Raw genomic sequence first — 6,357 nt, 5'->3', positions numbered from 1 at the left:
GTCTGACTCTCTCCCTATGATCTAAGAACTGTCATCACCCCCATGTTACAGATGAGGAAGATGAGGCTCGGGGAGGTTAAATAGGCAAATGGCTAAGCAAAATTTGAAGCTGGATCTGTCTGCTAACTCTCCTGCTCTACGCCAGAGCACTGAGCATAGTGGTGACCAAATAGGCCTAATACTACTGGCCCTGCCAGGGATCTTAGCACCCCACCGCCACCTCCCAGGGATGGTGGCACCACAGTCCTGGAGCTGCAGAGGACTTGAGAAATGGGAGCTGATTTTAAAATAATTATCCCAAGGCTGCCAAGATTCCTCATTCCTTACATCCTTCCACTTAATTCATTTATTGTTTTGTTTTTAATTTTATTTATTTATTTATTTATTATCTTTGGCTGCCTTGGGTCTTCGTTGCTACGCATGGGCTTTCTCTAGTTGCAGCGAGTGGGGGCCACTCTTCACTGCAGTGTGTGGGCCTCTCATTGCGGTGGCTTCTCCTGTTGTGGAGCACGGGCCCCACGTGCGTGGGCTTCATTGGTTGTGGCACACGTGCTCAGTAGTTGTGGCTCATGGGCTTAGTTGCTCCGCGGCATGTGGGATCTTCCCGGACCAGGGCTCGAACCCGTGTCCCCTGCATTGGCAGGCGGATTCTTAACCACTGCGCCACCAGGGAAGCCCCATTTTTTTAATTTTAAAACTATTTTAAAACCACAGTGGCCTCCTTCTCTTATAATTACAGTGCAAGGTTTGACCCTATTACATCCAATAGGGATGGCCAACCTCAAGGGACCCAGGACTGGGTCCTGAATCCTCATCCATGGCAAGATTGCTTCCTGGAGCCAATGCTGGGCACATTTGGGGTACCCAAGACAAGGTGGGCTCTGCTCGCTCCCAAGATCCCAGAGAGGCCCCCCCAGGGCAGCCAGGTGACCCTCTAAGAGATCTGGACTGGAGGGCCCAGGGGAAGGGGTGGCGGAGGAAAGTAATAGATGTGGGAGATCAAGAGGTACAAAGTTCCAGTTGCAAAATAAATGAATCACAGGTACGAGATGTACAATGTGAAGAACATAGTCAAGAATTATGTAATATCTTTGTATGGTGACAGATTGTAACTAGACTTAGAGCAGGGACCATTTTGAAATGTATAGAGATATCGAATCACTATGTTGTGTGCCAGAAACTAACATAGTGATGTAGGTCAATCATACTTCAAAAACAAACAAACAAGCTCATAGAAAAAGAAATCAAATTTGTAGTTACCAGAGGCGGGGGTGTGTGGGTAGGGGGGATTGGATGAAGGCAGTCAAAAGGCACAAACCAGTTATAAGATAAATTAGTACTAGGGATGTAATGTACAACATGATAAATATAATGAACACTGCTGTAAGTTATACATGAAAGTTGTTAAGGGGTAAATCCTAAGAGTTCTCGTCACAAGGAAAATTTTTCTATTTCTTTAATTTCTTATCCATACAGGATGATGGCTGTTCACTAGACTTATTGTGACAATCATTTCATGATGTATGTTAAGTCAAATCATTATGCTGTACCTCTTAAATTTATACAGTGCTGTATGTCAATTATAGCTCAATAAAACTGGAAGAAAAAAACAAAAATAAAATTTAAAAATAATAAAAATTTTATATAAAAGAAAAAAGTATATTTCATTTGAAGAATATATTTTAGTTGACTCAATTATATCCAAAATATCTTACCATTTTAACATATCATCAATATGAAAAATTAATGAGACATTTTACATGATTTTGGGGGCTAAATTTTTGAAATCCAGTGAGTATTTCACACTCACTGCACATCTCAACTCAAATTAGCCACATTTCAAGTGCCCAAGAACACATGTGGCCAGTGGCTACCGTATTGGACAGCATAGCCCAAAACGGATGTCACTCTTTGCAAGGCCATCTGCTAGCGAGGGGTCCAAGCAGGCCCTCTGGCCAGGCCCAGAGCCAGACAACGCGATGGCAGGAATGAGTCAGATCTGCTTCAAGCCTCTGTCTTCGACAAGGGCAGTCTCAGAACATTTGATACCAACTTGGCTCCCTCTGTCAGGGCCTCCCTCCTCCAGGAAACCTCCCTACTCCCCACCTTCCTCCAGCCTGGCTGGCCCTGTCCCAGGCCACCCTGAAGGACCTTTGCTGTTCCACTGGGAAAAAGGCCAAGACCCTCAGGAAGGAACTGATCGCCAGAGACTGTCAAGAGTTGGGGGAGGTGGTAGTGTCCCTGAGAAGGATCCTGGCTTGGCTGAGGAGACTTGACTAATCTGGGAGGTCTTTCTGGAAGAGGGGCCCAGAGCAAAGTCGTTGGCATCCCAGCGGAGGCACAAAAGCCTCAGCAGCAGTGAACATTTACCAGACAGAGAGAAGGGAGGCCTGGCTCTTGCTCAGCATGTATCGACAAAGAGGAGATGTGTGGCTGGGGACACAGGGGTCCCCAGGCTCTGGAGGCCTCAAATGCCAGGCAGGAGTTTGCCCGTACATCCAGGGACCATGAGGAGCCACTGGAGGACTAGAGCAGGTGCTAAAAGCCTCCCAGATTGGAGGAAGAAAACTCTCCCTGAGGCTCAGAAAGTGCTGGGCATCTTGGCCTGAATTCACCTTCTAACTTGGGGCTCAAGTGCAAATTTTGGCAGGTGCAGTTCATAAGCTCCTCCTGCTGCCCCTCCCTGGCCCCGCTGAATGGACTCATGCCCGTGCCCTGGCAGTTCCTGGTTTGGCAGTCTGTGAGTCTAATCTAAATCCCTCCAGCTGCAACCCAAATGCTGTCTTCAGGGGCATGTGAGGGTGAGCTGGTGGCTCTTTATTCCCACTGAGCTGCCCTCCTGGGACAGGAATTGCAGGGAAGGCATGGGGACACAGGCGCCCCGGGCCTGTAGGCCCAGAGCAAAGTCTGGTGGCGCAGTGGTTAAGAATCCACCTGCCAATGCAGGGGACACAGGTTCATTCCCTGGGCCAGGAAGATCCCACATGCCGTGGAGCAACTAAGCCCGTGCGCCACAACTCCTGAGCCTGTGCTCTAGAGCCTGCGAGCCACCACTACTGAGCCCGTGTGCCACAACTACTGAAGCCCACGCACCTAGAGCCCGTGCTCCGCAACAAGAGAAGCCACCGCAATGATAAGCCTGCACACCACAATGAAGAGTAGCCCCCGCTTGCTGCAACTAGAGAAAGCCGCATGCAGCAATGAAGACCCAAAGCAGCCAAAAATAAAAATAAATAAATTAAAAAAAACAAAATAAACAAAAAAAAAAACTGCAGGGACAGATGACCAGAACAGCCTCCCATGACCCCCAGGACCTTGCCCATCAATGTGACGGGAGAATACCTGGGATGAATTTCCTCCCAGCCCAATGTAATGGGGGCTCAGAGCTAGATTCAACTGATTTACAGAAAATGAAGGCATTTAATATGTTTACCTGAGTCCATGAACTATGACCCCTGCAACACGAGGTCTGTACTTTAGGAGAACTCAGTGTTTGGAAATGGTCTCTCCTAGGAGAGAAGAGCTCAAATGGCATAATTTCAGGCAGGGGCAGGTGAACTGAAAAGATATTTTGGGGGCAGCCAAGCCTTCAAAGCCTTGGCCCCAGCACTAAATCCAGAAGCCTGTGGTTTCTGGGGGCAGCAGAGGGGACTGGGGGGGCCCTTACCCCTTGCAGCTCAGATCAGCCAAGTACAGAGTTGCTCACATGTGTCCTTTGACCCTGGGCTGGGGTTGGAACGCTGAGCACCAAACTGGTTGCTTTAGCTGGCGCCAGTGGCAGTTCCGGCAACTCTGGGAGCTGGGGTCAGGACACAGCAGCCAGCTCTACAGTCTTTGCGGCACCTGCTTTGATCCCAGTGCTGCCTGAGGTCAGAGGTCATGCTGAGGAAAGAAAGTCAGGTGTCAGGCAGCTGGCAGGAGCTACCAACCCCAGCCAACTTCACTAAGCCTTGCTGTAAGTTAAGACGCTTAGCTCTTTTACTAAGGACCCGCTGACATGGGCCGCTTTCGCACCAAAACCGTGAAGAAGGCAGCCCGGGTCATCACTGAGAAGTACTACACGCGCCTGGGCAACGACTTCCACACCAACAAGCGCATGTGCGAGGAGATCACCATCATTCCCAGCAAGAAGCTCCGCAACAAGATCGCAGGCTATGTCACACATCTGATGAAGCGGATTCAGAGAGGCCCAGTGAGAGGTATCTCCATCAAGCTGCAGGAGGAGGAGAGAGAGAGGAGAGATAATTACGTGCCTGAGCTCTCAGCCCTGGATCAGGAAATCATTGAAGTAGATCCTGACACTAAGGAAACGCTGAAGCTCTTGGACTTTGGCAGTCTGTCCAAGCTGCAGGTCACTCAGCCTACAGTTGGGATGAATTTCAAAACACCACGTGGAGCCATTTGAATCTTTCTGCTGTGCTGTAATATTTTCAATAAACCTCGGACAAAAAAAAAAAAAAAAAAATAGACGCTTAGAGATGGGCCCTCAGTGCCCACACAAGACCTTGCCACCATGTCAGGAAATGCCAGGCTTTACTTCCTTCTTTTCCTGTCCCTCTTCACACTGACACCCAGGAGAACTGGGGTTGTGGCCGTGGGAACAGAAAAAGGAAGAGCCAACGTTTAGGGTTCCACTATCAGACTCGGAGCCCCTAAATCCCAATGTTTTACTATAGCATATTTTAAGATTTATGGAAAAGTTGAAAAAATACAATGAATACCCATAGACTGGCCACCCAGGCTCCCCATTTTATCACTTTTGCTCTCTTCCATTCTCTTTCTTCATATATACATTTTTTTTAACTCTTTGAGAATAAGTTGCAGCCATGATACCCTTTCACCTCTAAATACTTCAGTGGTTTTTCCTAAAAACAAAGACATTCTCTTACATAACCACAGTACAAGAATCAAAATCAGGAAATTAACGTTGTTACATTGCTATTATCTAATCAATGTACCTTATTCAGATTTTGCTTACTGTCCCCATAGTGTCTTTGTAAACCCCCAAAATTCCCAGACCATGCACTGCATTCAGTTGTCCAGTCCCTTAAGTCTCCTTTTCTCTAGACAGTTCCTCAGTGTGTCTTTGTCTTTCACAGCCTTGATATGGTTGGAGAGCACAGGCCAGTGATGTAGTAGGATGTCCCTCAATTGGGTTTGTCAGGTGTTTTCTCATGAAGAGACTCAGGTTATGTACTTTTTGTGGGAATATCACAAAACAATCCCATGTTGTCTTCAGCACATGATATTGATTTGCCCCATTACTGGTGATGTTAACTTTGTTTTTTGTTGTTGTTTTTAAATGGAAGCATAACATATATACAGAAAAGTACACATAGCCAATGAACTTTCACAATCTGAACCCACATGTGCAACCAGCACCCAGATCACCAAAAGCATGTTTCCAGCACTCCATACACCCCAAGTCCTCATTACGTTCCTACCTCCCCAAAGTAACCACTGACCTGACTTTTAATAGCATAAATTACATTTGTCTGGTTTCGAACTTCAACTAAATGAAAGTATTTATTTCAGAAACATCCTTGGTTTCTGGATTTTTTGCTCATAGTATGTTTGTGAGATTCTCAGAGCCTCCTTTTTATAATAATAAACGCCATACCTCCCATTATGAGCCTACAATGAAAACTGAAGAAAATATAACTTATCTCGACACATAATTTCAAAAAATCAGTGTAACACTTTAGTTGTAATATAAAGGACAGTCATTTATAATGCAAAATAAGGTATATTTATATATACAAATAATGTTATTTTCAATAAAGTGATATGTGTGGCAGTATGTAAATGCTGGGGCGCAAGGATGTAATGAAGTCTTCCTGTGTTTGCGCCCATACTCAGAAGTCCCATAACATGGCAGCTACGAATGCATTCCAGGCAGAGGAGCACGAGTATTGTTGCCATCATGGTGAGACTTTCCTATTTGGTGAACAACTCCTGGTAAAATTCCAAATGACACAAAGTATGATAATTTGCTACATATTAAACCTGTGCAGGCATTACTTTGTGCTTCCAAATAAAATGGAACAAGGTTGTAGACTCCCATGGAGATAAACAGATTCTTCACCTGTCTGAACATCCAGGTGAGATGTCTGAAGGTGGGGCAGGACTCAGACAATCCTCTGTTGTGTGAATCTATCCTGTAGGACTCCTAGCACCCTGACCACCCCAAATGCCAGGGTCTCCTCAGCCATGTGACAACTGACCCCAGATTCTCCAAATGCTTTCTGAGGTGGTACCACAAGTCTAGGGGACAAATGGGGAGGTCATCTGGGGGTCAGAGAACCACAGAGGGGGCACCTGGGGGGGCGTAGGGTAGAAGGTTGGGCATGACCTGAA

At 46.5% G+C, this 6,357-nt stretch overlaps 1 pseudogene across 1 annotated transcript; it reads left to right on the top strand.

Moving 5' to 3' along the window:
• Positions 1–3,960: 3,960 nt before the first annotated feature.
• LOC309617190 (small ribosomal subunit protein eS17 pseudogene) lies at positions 3,961–4,465 on the top strand (annotated as a pseudogene). Its single transcript has one exon. The product of its transcript is annotated as a small ribosomal subunit protein eS17 pseudogene (transcript).
• The last annotated feature ends 1,892 nt before the right edge of the window (positions 4,466–6,357 follow it).

Source organism: Balaenoptera borealis (genome assembly GCF_965194805.1).
Source record: "Balaenoptera borealis genome assembly, chromosome: 19".
NCBI classification, from domain to species: Eukaryota; Metazoa; Chordata; class Mammalia; order Artiodactyla; family Balaenopteridae; genus Balaenoptera; species Balaenoptera borealis.
The sequence above is the reverse complement of the archived record's forward strand: the minus strand, read 5'-3'. Positions and strand labels throughout refer to the sequence as shown.